General features: G+C 43.0%; 1 protein-coding gene across 3 annotated transcripts in view; it reads left to right on the forward strand.

Annotated features, from left to right (window-relative positions):
* The first annotated feature begins 1248 nt into the window (after window positions 1-1248).
* Window positions 1249-18378, forward strand: part of LOC106744483 (tyrosine-protein kinase Src64B) — a 62355-nt gene continuing 45225 nt past the window's right edge. For all 3 annotated transcript variants that reach the window (XM_014619310.1, XM_014619311.1, XM_014619312.1), the window contains exon 1: window positions 1249-1552. The gene's annotated coding sequence lies outside the window, so the exon portion shown is untranslated. The remainder of the gene's footprint in view (window positions 1553-18378) is intronic.

Consider the following 18378-nt stretch of genomic DNA (forward strand, 5'->3'; position numbering starts at 1 on the left):
ACTTATGTTTAAAGAATGTATATGAAACTAACATGTGCTACCAGGATTTATACAGGGTGTTCCAGATCAACAGGGATTAACTTCGTAGAACAGATTGAAGTGAGTGAACAAGTTTTCTACCATTTTGGAAACAACACGCAAAATTTGGAGTTATTAATTATTGAAAATGGCCATGTATAGAGGCTTCTTTAATTAATAACACAAAAATATGCGTGTTATTTGCAAAATAATAAAGGTTTTTTTTGCTTAGAGTGGTAATAGCTGTTATATACTTGTAGATTAGTCCACTCTGAAAAAAAAAGTCCTATACCATTTTGCAAATAACACACAAATTGCTGAGTTATTAGTTCCTATACAACGTTGCAGCAATGTTGCTGCAAACTTTTATGCTATATGGATTAAAGAATCCTCTAAATATGACCATTTTCAATTATTAATAACTCGAAATTTTGCATGTTGCTTACAAAATAGTAAAGGACATTTTTGTTCACCTCAATCCGTTCTACGTTCTCACGAAGTTTGTCTCTAAAACATTCTATATATTGACAAAATGTTTGTTATATAAGAACGCATTCTCTAGTCAAGAGAATATATCGAAATATGTCTGTCTAGGTATACATTCCCAATGCAAATCGGCGTAGAGAAGTGTAATCGAAACGAAGTCGTAAGTTTGTTCTCATCAGGCCGCACTCTTTTGAATTTACTTCCCCTCCCTCATTTTCTCACTGATACACGAAAGTTTGTGTAATCGTAAAGTCAATAGTATAGCATGCAGCGGAGCGCACATGAGACGAACATATGATTACGGTAAATTTTTGAGTCGCCCGATTGGTCGCAAGTTTTTCCGGTGACAGGTTCAAGTGTCAACATTTGAATTTGATGTCCTGAGGAAGCGTCAGAGGCGCCAACGTGGCCACATCCGCTCCTGAGGCATAAACTTGCCGGCGAGTTTATTGTACGTCAGATCTGCTCCAGCCGGCTGCACTTTGTTACACCTTCTGTACTCGAAAACAGAAACAAACACATGTTTTACGACTTGGCGGGAAAGAGAGGGATAGAGTGAATTGTCGGCAAGTGCAGTTGCAAGGTGCGGAACGCTCCTCGGGCGATCGTGGAGCAGAGAGCGGGAGCGAGCGAGAGGGGAGAGCGGCTGACGCACGGCCGATTGGCCAGCCTGGCGACAGTGGGGCAGCGCCGCGCGACACGGTGGGGAGACGCGCAAGCGGCAGTGTGTGGTATCGCGCCGTCGTCGCCGGTTGGTTGCGCAGGAGCAGTCGCGAGTAGTCGCGAACAACGCGAACGCAGACCAGGAGGGTAAGCCCCCGGTAATAATGAACTGGCCGCGATAACTATCACTCGTTTTCGTAAGTGCATTTCGTTGCGAGCGTTGCGATGCGCCGTGCGGCGTCGGTTTTGTGCGTACGGGAGAGGTGTGTCGTCCGCTAGACGCTCGCCGACGACGTCCCGCCCGGAGTCGTGGATTACTCCAAGAGGACGAGCGAGGACGACGACGAGGCCGACGAGACGCACGCGGTGGAGTACGAGAGATACGGTGAGAGAGCCGATTATTACGCTGCATGTCGCGCGTGTTTTGGTCACCGGACACTCGCGCGGCGTCCGCCACCATAATAAACAAACGCGAATACGCCATTGACCGGCAAGCCGGTTCCGGATTTGCGTGACCTTCTCGGAATCGCCCGACGCGGCTATGTCGTCGTGATATATACGCTTTTCGAGAGCGCGATTCGCGCGAATAATTCGATCGCTTCGAAGGAAGACAGGCTACTCCCGGTGGTAGTGCCCTGCGTGGCCGGCGGTGCACGCCATTAGCCGTGCGCGCGGACGATTATGTTGTTTTCGATCGCGAGCCCGGCTTGCATGGGGGCGTTACATTTATGTGGACGATGGGGAGACGTTCCTGACATTGATCGTCGTTACTGTCAAGTCGTTACCACGCTCGCGAATAATTATAATGAATAGCACGGCGCGACTTAACGGCGCGTGACGGCAACGATAAGGGCAACGGAGGACGGGATATCGTGGGATTGTATTTTGAACAGATATTTGAGAAAGCGCCGATAGCGTCTAGAGGAGATTTCAACGCATCGTCGCGTTCTTTTCGCGAGAGATAAGTCATTATATCGAGCGTGTCGACGTCGACGTTCAGCGTTACTCGAGCGAGAGAGAATATACTTTGCGGGCGCATAATACAATAATCATCGAGGCGGTGGCTGGGAGGAAAAAAGCACACCAAGCAAGGAATCCCGTTTGCCTGGAAAGATCGAAAGTTCGTCCCTCCATCCTTTCTTCTTTTTCCAAAGTCATTTGAATCGCAATTGTCGCGAAGTAAGCCGCGAGACAAAATTAAATATTCAAATGTTCTCGGTGGGTAACTCGTAAGGTCGAACGTTATCGACGTCGACCGTCGTTCGAACGAGAGAACAATTTACCGAATGCATGATAATCAAGGCGGTGGCTGGAAAAAGTTTCACGCACAACGAGAAATCTCAGAAAAAAAGTCCTCCGTGTTTCGAGAAGAAAAAAAGATAAAATTGAACGCTCATTTATTTTGAAAAGCCGATGGCAGAACCGCGGTTGCTTTGAAGCGCGCTACGAAATGGAATTAAATTTTCAAATGCACTCGCGCTATGGATCTGTTCCTTTTAGCGGCGCTATGTCGCGCTTTCTGTGCTCGAAATAAAGTGCGTATGTAGTTGAAATTTGATTCAGGAGGAGATATGAGGGGGAGGGGAGAAATATCGCGAAGAAATATAGAACGTACAGACGTGCCTTCTCTTGCGAAACGGGGTTCTTCCTTTCCGCTTTTATTCAACCATCGCACCTCGATCGTGCGTAAAATTTCTGAAAAGATGTGTATATAAATACAGGGTGTCCTAAAGTTCTCGTATGCGGAGTATATAGGGAGAATTTTGATGGCAATAGAAGTATCTTCTATATAGTATCTGCGAAATAAGCGATTGAAAAAATGGGATTTTTTCGCGAGCTAAACTTCGAGCGAAAAATAGGTAGCAAAATTATCTTCTTCGGTCAATTTCAAGTAGACTTTACTTGAACAGAATTTTAACCTAAGGCTTAGTTACAAAAATATGTTATGTTGAAAATCGAAAAGTTTCTATAAATAATGATCCTTCTCGATATTTTCGCTAAGGAAAGAGTTACTTCCTTTGCTATGAAGAATCTTCCTATACACTCCACATGCGGGAATTTGGGGACACCCTGTATATATATAAATATTTACATGATAGCCGAAGAACATTGATACGTGCGGTTTACGTCGAGCCACGTTTTGAATATGATAATGAGTATGGTAACATGATATCGGTTATTATTTTACGTCGATCGCCGACATCGATCACTCTTCACGTGACCGTTCGAATTACGGAAGGGCTTACGGTCGTTGATTTCCGTCGCTCGGTGCTTATTCCCGTGTATATTTCGCTCTTATATTCGCTACGGGCATTAGTCACTCATGGAAACGGGGAATGTACTTCCTTACGTTTTCTTATCAGCAGGGCGTAACCGCCTGATCAAGCGCGAATAGATGTGCAATTTCCGGATGTGCACATTCCGCCGACAAATTTTTCCTGTAATATTTGAGAAGGGCGTCTTTTTTCGTTTGCACGTTTTGTTTAATCAATAATACGGTTCGTTCGGCTTTACTTTTACGAAAAAACGAAAATAGTGGATGTCTGTGAACGAACTGAAAATAATTCGGTCACAGGAAAGTTGCGCGTCGTTTTTTTTTCTATGATTCGAAATTTTACATGAAAATTTTAGATTCTTCCATAAACCTCGCAAATACTGATTTGCGCTTCTAATTATGAAGAAAGAATGTCGTTTATCTATCTATTGGTTATATCTGCTCGTCAATCTTTATTATTATTTAATACCTGTTTATCACGCGTACTTTATTTATGGCTAATTTATTTAATTTATATATTGTTTATTGAAATTAAAATAAAGATCAAATGCATATAAAATATTGAGATAATCGAATGTTAAGTGATTTTGGAATCAGTCCTTCAAGTTAATGTGGAATCACACCTTTAACTCGAGTAAGTTTTGACACAAACAAAAATTGTGAAATTATTATCGTCGAAGCAACATTCAACGCGATCGAATGTACGAAGAATATAGGGAAGAAAAAGAAAAGAGATCTAGAGGTAGCGCGGTTTCATAACGTCAATAAATCGTATTTCCCTGATGAAACGATAACAAAAATTACATCATTATAACGTCGTACTAACGTTACATCCATTACATCGAGCAACAAAACGGAATCGCCTTTCTCGAGGGTAATGTAATAATCTTCGTTATCCTCATTAAACCTCTTCAATAACACGTCCCTTGCCAACACTGAGGGTCGTACTGTCCCGCCGTCATTTGCAGTAAATAACGACAGAGCGTGTAAGACAACGTTCAAGTTAAAGCTGAGAATCAGAGCCGGAATTATTGGGCGGTGTTAAGCGACTCAACGAGGCCGTTCGGATGAACGGGCGAAAATTGAATGTAACGAGCGGCCGATCGAGGCCGGCTTAAATCGACGTGCAGGTCTGATTTAAGTTTAACCACGGAGCCCTTACGGTCGATTGGCCGACCGCGCGGCCAACCTCGGCTTAACCTTTAAATCACGTTGGCGGGCGCTCGCTTCCATCGGAAATTGCACGCGTCACCGTGCATCCTTGCGGGATAAATATCGCAAGAGGGAGAGATAGGGATAGAGGGCAAGAGGAAGGAGGAAAGAAAGAGAGACCCGGCGAGATTGGCAAGCGCGAATTGGTCGCGAGAGGCTCACAAAGGCTGTGCGTATCGCGTGAAATCGCGCAACTTGAACTTCACAACGCGTTTAAATACGCGATCTTAATTTGAATCAACGTGGAGAGTTGATCTCTTGAACTTTCAGCGGAGTTCGCGCGCAGTTAATTTCAATTATTAATATTTAATCAATTTCATGAAAGCTCGATTGTGACAATAGGCGGGAGCAAGAGGCGGCTTATTCACCGCTGAAAACAATTGAGAGCTCGCCTCTTCAGACGCTTGTATTATCTAGTAAATGCTGGGAGCATCGATGTAAAAATTATATCTTTCTTTTCATGGTTAATTTCATGAAACTTTAAAAGTTGCTACTACAAAATCATCAATTTAATGATTAAGTATGAATAGAAAAATACAATTTTTGCATCATCTGTTTAAGTCTAAACCACAAGTTAACCAGGAAATGAAAAGCCTGGTTTAAGCATTTAATCTTAATCTTCGGCATAAATATACTTTGCATTATGGATATTCACTTTCTGATACGTGGATCAAGTTGTAGAATTATCAGAACTGTTCTCAACGCGATTTTCCAATTGTTTTCAATAGTATGTAAAATATTTTCTGTAAAATAATATTCTGGACTTTTTATATATTATATTGTAAATCCTGAATAACCCGATAATGATCGAAACACGATATAATGTACACGAGAAGATTCTGCAACGGCACACAAAACTACGAGAGCGAAGTTACAGGTACTTTTGCATCACTCAGTTTGTGTAAAATTTCTCATATAACAGACGATTGCCTACGAAGCGAGCCGTAGCCGACTTTCCTCGCTCATAAATTCGTCATTACGCGTGGCGGCGATCGGCACGCGCGCGCGCGGAGCTCTTTGCGTCGTGTACGGCACGCGCGCGCACCACGCTGCGCTATGCAACGCGAATGCTATCATTCATGTTCGATATCGGTGTACCGTGAGGGACATTAATCAGAGGTTGCGCGATGCAGAGATAAATTCGTTTCGTGCTCGCGGGGAAACGCCGCGCGGCAATGAAAAGGGAAAGGGAATCGAACGAAACCTCCATTTCGTGCGTTTGCAATTTGCGTACGTGCATGCGTTTAATCGCCGATTCCTCGAGAAGTGCCGTTGTGCGGGGAAATACACGTCATACACGGTGTGCGCGAGCTTAAACTGACGCACTGGCGATACTTCGTTATCGCTTATCGGTTTAATTATTCGCGTTTGTCGCGAATAGCGGTCTCGGAATACTAAAAAGAGCAGTCGGAAACGTTTTAACGAAGACATATAAATTTCACGTAAAATCTTCGATGTTTATGTAAAGAGGATGTTCACGGGCGTTAACGTCTTCTTTTCTGCATATTTCACGCGACCTGTAAATTTCAGGATAGGAGAAAACGACACGGAGAAAATTTTACAACTTGGCGATATGATAAATTTAACATTCACTCCGTTCTCGTAACAGCTTTACGAGAATATAGGAACACCGGTTTCGATCATCTTTTTAACTCGCCGATCCAATTATAGCGTCGGCTATCTATATTTCACTAAAATTAAAGCTCACAGCTCTTCGGCCGTATAATTGCGTAAAAAGGCGACTCTTTGCGACTCTCTCTCTCTCTCTCTCTCTCGTAAGGCGCGACACGCTCGGAATGAGACACGCCAAAACAGCTGCTCGCTGACGCATGAATGGCCGCCTTATAAACCTGACGTTTTATGGAAGCAGCTTTTTTTACGGCCGTCGACGAAAAATGAAACACCTCCCGCTCTCGCGTCGGTTCTCACTTGCACTTTCGTCGCGCGCGCTCATCGAAATGCGAGAACCTGCAAATGTGCGGTTACTGCCGTTACCATCGCATACATCGCGCGTTTTTTTTTTTTGTTTCAATACACCGAGCCACGAATAAACGCTAAACTGCAGTAAATCATGCTCCGATTCTAACCGCCAGCAGCGGCGCCCGGCTACGAGCTGCCGTGACGATTTCCACAGACTGGTATTACCATACACGCGACTTGCCATTAGGCGCATTAGCGTTTACAGTATTCGAGACACGCTATCGCGAAGAGCCTTAATCGTCTGTGACGAATCTTTCAATTTTTCCCCCAATGGTCACTCACGCGTGTCATTTGCTACTATAACTATCGCGGCTTTTCCATCTCACTTCGATTCATTTATATCACTTGACAAGTTAATTGCCGCGCTGATTTTCATTGATCGTACTAGTATCTAAATGATGATGAAAATCGCTAAATTACAAGTAAATAAATTCAATTGCAGTAAATAAGCATATTTCAGGATACATATATCTCTCACTTCCTTGGCTTTTTATAGATCGCACACAGTCTTTTTTGTAGATGCAATTAATTATATTTTATACATAGTTTAATCAAATGCGCGGTAATATTACAGTGCCGGTCACCGGTGATCTCTACGGCACTCGACGTGTTGTTGTCATATAAACATATCGTCCAAAAGAAATTAGAGGATCATTTCTTCGAACGTGTCTGTGCACTGAGAAAAAAATACTTAAAAATTAATTTGTAGAATTGTTTATTTCACAGAAAGAAACCTTATATCCTATAATTAAATTTTAAGTATTTTTTTCCTCAGTATAACATTTAGCAAATCGAATGGTATATATTTTAATTATCACACACGTATCAACTATTTATATCTCACACTTGATTCACACTGTATGCAGGGAAAAATATTATTCTACTGCTAAAAAAAGCCACCTAGTTTTCTTTCCTTCTTTCAAGTAATAGTCATCTTTAACAAGGGATATTTTCTCGATAATTGTCTTCAAATATACTCATCGTAAATTTCAGAACAGCTCATTATCACGCGTTCAAAAGAAGAATTTATACTCTTCTCAAGAATACGTTACAAACTTTATCGGAGAAAAGTTAAATTTGGTTAATTTGAATGCGCAAATCAAAGTTTGTTTTAAGTCAATGTTCTTGATCGAAATACTAAACTTGCTAGGATTCAAAATACATTTTGACTAAACTTGACACTTATGATATATCTGCGGATATATAAAATTTGAAAGATTTGAAACAAGTCTTTTTCTGCGTGTAGAATTATCCGACGGCATTGTCATCCGATGCGATTTTCACTTCCCCTAAACTACGGCACTTCGCGCAGCCGTAGCTTCGCACTGCGCGTAGCTTTCTCTCCGTGTACCTTTTATCACTCGCATAGGACGAATTTCATCCTGGTGCATAATAAAGTATCGTCACCCACTCACGCCGATTCGGGGACGCGCTAGGCTTTCGCGTAGTCGTTAATTGGGAGAGTCGAGAGTGGTCCACTTGGGAGATTTACGGTGACCCCGTAATGCCCCGTCTTTCACACGTGACCTCTTAGAGACACGCCGTAGTGCCCCTCACTCCCTCGCACTCTCCTCCCCTGGCAAGCGAGAAGGGGGTCACACAGTCCGGTCCGCGTTGTTGAGTGCCGTCATATGTAACGCCAGGAATACCGCGGTTGCCGCTTATCAGCGCGATATAATCGTCGGCCTCGAAGCCGCTCGCGCGCGATTAAGGTCAACGCAGACGACGCGTTTCTCCGTGTCCTGGCGCGATGGCATTGGGGGAACCCCGCATGTTGTAACAATCTCCGTGCGGAAGCCTTTATCTCGGAGGAAGAAAGAGGTATCCTGGGTACGCGTGCCCGCGCCCGAGCTTCCTGCGATACGCGATGCCGACTATAACGAGATAATAGATAGAATCCCTCGGCGGGCCACGGGCGACGGTGAATACATTATTAGCGCGCTGTCAACTCGATCCCGATAGTCTCAGCGCGCACCGAGTTCCATTAACACTCCGCGACTGAAACAGATTGTGAAACAGCCTCGATCGTCTTGTTGCGCGACCGACAAAGCTCAGTGAAACGAAGACGACGGCGAGAACAAAATGTGGGACATTGTCCCTTCGCTAGTGTGAGATACGCTAATTGCTCCGAGTATTGATATATAGAGTCTATCGATGTTTATTGATACACAGTCGTTCCCTAAATTAATTAAATTAAGTGCTCGTGGAGCATCGGAGAGTAAGATGGAAGTTTCAAACACGAGGAGGGGAGATATATTCGGGAGGTATATATCGTGATATATCACGAATCCTCTTCCAAAATTCGGCATCTAATTCTTTGAATTTTATTTTAACGCTTGAGAATTGATCGACCCCAGTATTAAAAATCGAGCGTTTAATAAATTTGCTCCGTTAGACGGGAAAAACATTTGTCTTATCAAGAATAAAAATAGATATTCTCATATATAAACAAGAATATTATAATCTTTTTAGAAGTTTTTTTAGCCTCGAATTGAGTTCAAGTAATACTTCCATCAATATAAATTCAATTAAATCAAGATTACAAGTTTCCTAAACAGATTATGATGTGCTTTTTTATATATGAGAATATCTATTCTTGATTTATATAGAATTAATTTTTTTCCATGCAGAGCTTTAGCAGAATAGCTGACTTGTATCTTCAAGACAATGTTTTACGCCTTCAACATAAGAGGCAATCTAAGACATAATTAGTAGAGTCATTAAATTGCCAATTAACCTAATTAGCAATCGGGGTGAAAGGGTTTCGGGGAATTATTAATTATAATTAATATTACTGAGATTCTTACACAAGATCGGTTCATACGTAGAAAGCTCGTCGTTTCGTTTCCGTTTGTCCAAAAAAGTTCGGTACGTTTCGCATACACGATGGACATTTTTACTCTCCTATTTTATCATATTAATAATAATTTATTATTGATATCTAATAGCACTAAAATGCCCGTGTCTAATTCCTCTCATGGAATAATTATTCTTTAAAATTTTATGTCCTCAATTTTCGTCTAAATTGTCATTTTTTACTTTTTTTTATTATAGCAATTTGTCATCAATCACAAACAGAACAGCTGTTTAGTTTAAGATTCAAAACACGAGGTAATCATTGTGCGTTACTTAAAGACAAAGACTTGAGCCTGAAACATTGTCTTAATAAGTTAGCCATTCTACTAATGCTCCTACGCCTGGATCAAGTTGGTCGTTCTGCTCACGAGCGCCTTACATATGTATAATTAACGAAGCTTGAGAAGAAATGCGTTAATAGAATCCAGAATAATCGCCGCAAATTATACACGGCATCATGAAGCCATCTGTTGAATATGTAACGGCCGGTTTAGGGTCAGCTTTCCTGAACTGAATCTCCTCCTTGCGCCCGCGGTACGCAATCTTTTAGCGACGATGAGAACCGTAATTTTCTTGCGCGAGAAACGCGAATGATTATGCGAGCGCAGATTGCCGCGTTAAATCGTTTTGCCGCCAGATTTCCCGCTTGTTCGCAAAGGCTCACGGTTTGCGGAATCGCTGCGCGGGGGATTAAAGATTTTCTTTCGACACGGCCGGCGGTCCCTTTACGAGTTCATATGCCGTCAAAAGTTCTAGCACTTGTGGTCGTTTCTGCATCCCGGAAGGAGGCGATTCCCGTTCGCCCCGCTACTTTTATCGCTCGTGCCGCCGGACAAGGTGTTGTTCCTTATTTCCTTTACTTATTTTTTCTTTTTTACGTTCTTCGCAGAGAGACATAGTAACCCCACCAACGAGCACTCTCGCGGAAAGATGTGATCGCGCAAGCACCGTTGGTACATTCTTCCATCGTGGAGAAAATTATTTTTCATTATTATTGTAACACCGTATTATGTCAGAATTCGTGACAGAGATGAAAAGGTTGATAAATCGTAGGATTTCGCAGCGCAAAGTTGACGCGTTGATAAAAATTAGAAAGCATTGTTAATAATTTTAAAATTTCGGGAGAAAACCATTTTTCCAAATTTTTCCACGCATTTTCTCGCATTTTCCACGCGGTTTCTGTTCGAAGGATACGCAAATTTATTGAAAAAGAATTCACATGTGTTCGGTTAAAACCTGCCACATTAATTTTTTGCCGTAAAGAAGATAATAAACCAAAAAAATTCGCCTAAAAGTTTGGAGAAGGCAGATTTTTTTCTGAAACTTTAAAACTATAGCACTGTTTAAATGAGATATCGTCTGACGCAATATTTGTCTCTCGAACGTTAATATTCCAAGAAGAATGAATTATACAAAGTGAAAAGAAACTCGCGCTCTAGAAACCACCAGGATTAGGAATAACAGTCAAAGAACAATTAAAAAGAGAAAAAAGGACGACGCGATGACGAATATTAAAGAAGGGCTGTGCTATCGCGTCTTCCATTATCGATTTTAAGCAAGGGCCGCCGATGCAGGCACGGCGTTTATATATATTCGGATACACACGAAAGCGCGTATACAAGGGGGAGTGTTTCGCCCTGCTTCGGTTAATTCCAAGTCTAGAAGTGGGGGAATGATTTTATCTGGTTTGCCGGAGAACTCGTGGCGCCATGATATCTGGTATACGCGATGGTCGTTCCCTCGTTAATGATTCAGCGCTAATGCTAACACAATTCGATCAGCGCGAACGTGAAAACCGTGCATGCAATTGCGTCAAGTAGCATGCACACCGAACGAATGCTAAAACACCGGGGCTTTTGTTTTACAGTCAATGTGGATATTATCGGAAATATTAAATCCGTTCCATTGTCTTTAACGGGTTTTGATGATCGAGAGTCGATATATCGCACTGAATATTTCAAGCCTTAAAAACGATGGAAGTTTCAGCAATTAACAAACGAAAATTTTAACAATTCTATAATTTTCACAAATCTTTGTTCTCAAAATTCTCTAAAAATTTAGAAGTAAAGAATATGCTACGGATATTAATTTTTGTTTTATTTTTTTAGAGATATAAGATAAGCGGTTAATATAAAGTGGTTAATATAAACAATTATATATAAGAAAGATGATTAATTATACATATATAAATATATAATTACATGTAATTGTAATATAATTATATATATAATAGTATAATAATAATATAACATAATAATATAATAAACATATAATAATAAATAATAATTATTATATATATTTCTATAATTATATAAATACAGCTCCACATTCCGATAAAGATACATTATACATAAAATATATATTTCTTCGCAAAGAGGACTTGTTCTCTCGTGATGTACCGGTTTTACATAAGTTCACTTTACCGCATTGCATAAAAGAACGTTGGAAAGCGCAGATCTACGATGTTATCTCTAAAAAGGGTGTCCCTCTTTGGATCGCTTGTGTTCTGTTACAAACGACGGGGCTCTGAGAGCCTTGTGATTTTATTTTGCCACTGTACAACTTCAAAGTGGTTAATGACTCAATTTGGCGAGTGCGCCCCGCGGCATTGTCACGTGGTCCATTACTTTAAGAAAAATAGGATTTACTTTTCCCCGAGCTGGGATAATTTCGCGCGAAGACTAATTTCTCAATTTACGCGTTTATACGTACCATGTATCGCGCGAGCACGGCGGGCACATTATGGACGGTCGATTTTTTAGGTCAACGAATTTATCATGGAAGCGGACGCCCGGGGAGCGTATAAAATTCCAATAAATGTTCCGAATGTATATTAAAAAAAGAATAAAAGAAGAAAATAATTAACGCAATTGCATTTTTCACGAGCAATTGTGCGACCTTTCTACTCGCGCACGTATGTTCCAAGAAGCGTGTATCGCGCCGACCTAATTGCGCATAATCAGAAGCGCCACTTTGCGTGAGACGACTTTGTTTATCGTATTAGTTTGGATACTAGAACACGAGCAGTCTCTCGCACGCATCTCCATCCACTAACTACATTAATCCCACGACCTCCGGCGCGCCTCAAATTCACCTGATTGCAGCGCTTCAGCGGACAAAGCAGCAGCCGTTATTTTCAGTGCGCAAACTGCGTTACTGTCATGTTCGCCCAATCGCAACGCCGACGCGAATGCGGCACCTGTTATTATCGATGTTTTCCCTGTCGTCGTTGTCATTCGGGAGATCGCTCCGGACGATCCATAATTCACGACGGAATTCGACCCGTGACGGAATTCCGTCTGCGATTTTCTCGCGACACCGAGAAACGGCTCGGAAGATTCCGGTCGCGCGCGAAGATCTTACTGCAAAGATCTTACTGCAAATAGAATTCCCTGCCGAATTCTGTCGCGAATTATCGATCATCCAGGTGGGGCTTTGCGAATGAAATATCGCGGAAATAAGAGAGAGAGAGAGAGAGAGAGAGATCGAACGAGCCGCATGCTCTCGAGGTAATTCGATTTCGACCTTGCGTCTCGTGCACTTCAGGGAGACGAAGCGACGGCTAGGCCGAGATTCCTCTCCGAAGAGTGACGCTCTTCCGAAGTGTACAGCCTGTGAAAGGTTATTGCGCTCCCCCCGAGAAAGAGAGCGAGAGAGAGATAGAGAGAAGGGATCCCTGAAGAGAGAACAGAAAAAGGAAACAAATGATGAGGCGGCCGTTCGTTCGTTCTGGTTCGTTCGTATAGCGTCCGGCCGACCAGCCGGCTATCCAGCCGCGTGTCAGCCGCGCCGTGTGCGCGCAAATACGTTACCGTGTGTTCATTAAGTATATGTGGTCGAGAAAGCGTATATACAGCACGTCCGCGTATATATGCACGCTCTGGAGTTAGGGGGGTCCCCGGACTCTCGCTACCCTTCGCTATCCCCCACCCATCCCCTGCCCCTCGGTCCCTCCTGGCAACGTCCGCGCGCCACCATCGGGGTGGTTGTACTATTGATTTTTTCGCCCTGTTCCGTTGAATTATCGAGAGTCTCTCTTTTATGTGGGCGATCTCGCCGGCAATGTGCGACCCCATGACAAAGACGGCGGCGCAACGGAGAGAGTCTCTCGCGCTCGCACGCGCTAACCGTTATACGGGGTGGCTCGCGATTAAAGCTGTATTCCGATATTCACTGGCAGTGCTGAAAGTATCCACACGGCTCGTGTAAAGCATATTATAAATTTTCACTAGCCCCAATGAATATCGCACAGTTTACATCGTGAGAGCTTACGCGATTACGAGGACGACACGATTCCTTTGTTTGCACGCGGGAAACGAGGGGATCCTGACGCGTTGTCCGGCGGACGCGTCGATAGTTTCTCGAGTTCCACGAGCCTGGGGAACGCTCGCGCAGGGAGGCTCGCGAGAATCGCGCGATGCATCAAGCCACGAACGCGCGCGCGCGCGCTCGCGAGCGAACTCGATTGTTCTGGCTTGTAATCTCAAATGGACCCGTCGCTTTCAACGGGACTTGAGTTTCAGGTCTGCTTATTGAGGTAATTAACCGCCGGCAGAGAGTCGGAGGTCGGTGATAACCGCCTCATTACGATGCGCCGAGACGGCCCCTCGTAAGGATTCTCGGCTCGGGTTCAACCCTCGTCTCCGGGTAACGCGAGTCTGCGAAGTCGGCGTCGGATTTAAACTGAAATCTATTCTCACGTCTCACACCTTTTTCTCGCCACCTCCGTCAAAGGAAAGAATTGCAACACCCACATTCCGAATCGATTTGCAGATGCTCGTTAATTTCGTTCGTTAATATTTTTGGAGGGAATTAATTTTTTGCTTGTTCGGACGCAAACACTGACCAGTAAAACGCTGGAACGGAATCACCCTATACGCGGGTTACGCGCGGCACGCCGTTGAGCGTTTGAAACAGCGCGGAGAGAATAAATCTGCCGAGTGATTGGAATTATGAGGGGAGATTGTCTTGTATACGCCACTCTCACTCACTCACTCTCTCTCTCTTTCTCTCTCTCTCTCTCTCTCTCGTCGCGCCACTTGCTCTTTGTTTCCCCGGTTTCAGCCCGTAACGAGGCGCGGCGTTGCGGCTTGCGTCCGCGAAATAATTGGACGCGTACAAAATGATCAGAGGTCCTGCCGAGGTAGGGCGTGGGAGGAGGGGGAGGGCCATTGAATCACTTTCACGCACCCACGAGCGATTGATATTACACACGCACTCTTGATTAGTTTCGTATACAATTGTTTTATATATCCGTTAAAACGAAACGCCGACTTTTGCACGCATTCTTTAGAGTTCGAGATCCGTTTTAATGTAACTTCAAACCTGTCTACCGCTGATGTATTATTATATTTCGTCTTAAAGAGGTTATGACAGGTGGAACATTATCGTACGCGAGGATCGTTGCTCCGAGGAAATTAAGTTTTCCGAATCGTATAGAACACGCGAATACGTCACGATATATAAATTAGAGACTCTCACAAAACAAAAAAGTACGCGAAGTCGTTTATTATTAAAACTTGCGCGAGTGGAGAACGCGATGTGTCCGGAGATATCGGCCACGATTTTCCATTTATACGAATCGCTGTACGTGTCGCTCGGTTTACTTTCCAATTAGCGCTCATATAATATGACGTAATTGTCTGGTCGTTACGTCATATAATGCGAGATTATACAGAGTGAGCCATTTTAATGTTCTCATCAAAATATCCTGTTTCCTAAGCCTTTTACAAAAAATGTTTCAAATAAAAGTTGTAGGGTTTCGAAGAGGTCATAATATCGTGACCTTGAATTGGATGACAGTCTTTAAGATCATTTTAAGGTCGAATTAATTTTTTTTAATGGAACTATATAGTTTGTTTAACACAAATCGATTCCTCTGTTTATTCTACGTTAAAAATACTAGAGTAGGATAATCGAAAAGTAAATAGTTTTCGAAATATTTTATTTTTTATTCTGATAGTTTTCTGTATTACAAGATATGAAATATCTCATGAAATATTCACTTTTCAATAATATCACCTTAATACTTTTATACGTAGAATAACGTAAGTGGAATTGGCCACTATAAGCAAACATAAAGAAACTATAAAAAAAAAAATTAATTGCATTTTGCAAATATATCGACTCACCAATATGCAATAATTAATATCAATAATCGATTTCTCTCATATTATTATGTAGAAAAGTGTTAAAGTGATGTTATCGAAAAGTGAATATTTTATGAAATTTTTCATATTTTATACTGAAAAATATCAGAATAACAAATAAAATATCTCGAAAAGCGTTTATTTTTTATGATCTTATCCTAGTATTTTTATACGTAGAATAAACAGAGAAACCTATTTGTGTTACAAAAAATATATTATTCTATAAAAAAAATAAAGTTGACTTTAAATTATTGATTATACAATGAAGTTAAGGCTCCTGGTTCCTCGCTTCTGACGTCATCAAATAAAGAACTTTAAACTTACTACCTTACGTCTTCTTCCAAATCTTTTGTCTGAAACTTTTTTTGTGCAAAGCGTACTAAACGTTTAGTTGAGGATATTAGAATGGCCCACCGTGTATGGTCATATGTTACAATGAATCGATCAGACGCTTTTGTTGTCCTCGAGGAGGAAGTAACGCGATTTTCATCGCGTTAAGATCACAATTATGGAAATTCGCGAATTTGAAACACGCTCGCATGTGAGCGAGCGTAACGACGGCGACGTATAAAAGTAACGCCGGAACGAAGTTTAATCAGCAACAGGACGAACAAAAGGTGCGGCGACGGGGCCACTTTCCAACTGTTAATGACGTAGCATTGAAACGTGCCGCGCGGTTTCTGCGGTACGGTATTTGCGGCGTTCGAGGGACACGAGTGGACTCTCTCTCTTTCTCTCTCTCTCTCTCTCTCGCTCCCCCCTCCCCCACCCTTTTTCACCCTCTCTCTCCTTTGGAGTTTAGTCGCTCCGATAGTTTGTACGAAGCTGGGGCCCGGGCTTAATCACTTCGCTGTATTTTTCTTTTTAGATCGTGCGGTTGCACCCGCGATATACAAACGGAGAAGGGAAATTTATGTTAAATTCAACGCCGCCGTTTCGGCAATCGTTGCGCTGAATCAGTTAATACACGATTTGATATTATCCACTTTAGGCATGATTCTATATCTAAATCTCACGGGATTTACGGGCTGCCTGTCTCGTGTTTGCGCACCGATTGTTCGTTGCACACGCACGCTGTAAACACGAAGCGCGAAATCGAGGGCGAGAAATTTTTGTCATTTCAGGTCATAGACTCGAGTTCGTGTTTCGACCGCGCATTCTCGGGGGAAAATGCGACCGTCCGATTCATCCGCCGCGAAGCGCAACTGCAACGTGACTTTCATACGCGATAAATAAAGCTCAGGTTGGACGGCCGCGCGGTCAGAATACGATTCGCCGATCCGTTTCTTCCCCGGGCGCGGTCCGGAACGTCGTTCCGCCGCGTTACGCGTTATTTCGGCGTGAAACGGCTCTATAAGGTGGGTGGTAACGCTGATATAAAGTCGCGCCTAAAGTGATCCTTATGAATGACGGGCTTAGTTTTACTCGCTCCGGATGGCTGGTTTACCGACAGAACGGATCGGCCACGTAACGCGTATGGCACGTGAAACGTTTTCTCATCTGTACCTCTCCCCTTCTCCCCCCGGCCGCCTCCCTTCCCTCCTTCGCTGTCACGTGCGAGTAAAAAATGCGCAAGCGGAACGTTACCTGACAATCCGTAGAAGCGAGCGCACGGCAGATTCATCGGTATTCAGTGCGCCCGCTTTAAGCGCTCTTCACGAGCTAAGAAACCGGCCTTATGTGAACATCGCGTTCATCGAACCATGCCGCGTTGACCCAGTATCGGTTGCTTAGACGCTCGATTCGAGAGACAAGGCACGTCTCGCTCGAGAAAGGTCGCCGTCGTGATTCGGAAGAATTCCCGCCCACGTTCCAACTTTTGCCGACGAGAGAATTCGGATGACGAGATCTGTTTGTTTGCGGAAAAGATTCGCCTGGGCCAAATTGATTGGTCAATTGTTAAAAGCTCGTTACAAGGGATTCAGCAATCGGTATTTCGCTACGTTGGAAATAATCATATCGAAAATGTACAGGAAAATTCAAGCCTGCGTCGAACATTTACTTTTGCCGAGGAGAAAATTCGAACAGTGAAATTTGTTTGTACGCGAAAAAGATTCGTCTGGGGCGAGTTGATTAATTAATCGTATTAAAAGTTCGTTAAAAGGGATCCAGCAATCGGTATTTCGGTACGTTTGAAGTAATAGCATCGGAAGGGCGTGGAAAATTCGCGCTTGCATTGAGCTTCTATTCTTTATGTGTTCTTGGGTTCAGAAATAAATTCCGAAACTATTTTAAAGATTTTAATTTCAAGTGATATCGATAGGAAAAAAACTGCAGCTTCGTCGGGAATTAACGTAGAAATCGCGTTCGTGTCGCTTCATAAAATTCACGTTTCTTTTTTACACGTTTAAGATTCGCGAGTGTTTATATTGAATTCGTCGAGAGCCGTCCGGAAACGATCGAGGATCAATACACAGTCTCTCATATCGTGGATCCTTGACACGGTCGAGTGTGAAAGAACCTAGGGAAGAGCAGCTCAATTTTATCAGCCGCATGGCCGATCATTTCTTTGGCAACGAGACGACGATTTCAACGACAGACGCGAGTCAGCTGGCGATCTTTGATTCTCTCTTCACTCTTCATGCCGCCTGTTCTCTCCCTTTCCTTTTCTCTCTCTCTCTTTCTCTCTCTCTTTTTCTTTCTCCCTCGCTCCACTTTCACCCTCTCGAACGATCAGTCGTTTCGATGAGAACGTCTCCCCCGGCGATATGATTCTTCCACGAAGTAATTTCCGAAGTC

The sequence above is a fragment of the Dinoponera quadriceps genome, unplaced genomic scaffold, assembly GCF_001313825.1.
Source record: "Dinoponera quadriceps isolate SergipeBrazil2010 unplaced genomic scaffold, ASM131382v1 scaffold777, whole genome shotgun sequence".
Taxonomy (NCBI): domain Eukaryota; kingdom Metazoa; phylum Arthropoda; class Insecta; order Hymenoptera; family Formicidae; genus Dinoponera; species Dinoponera quadriceps.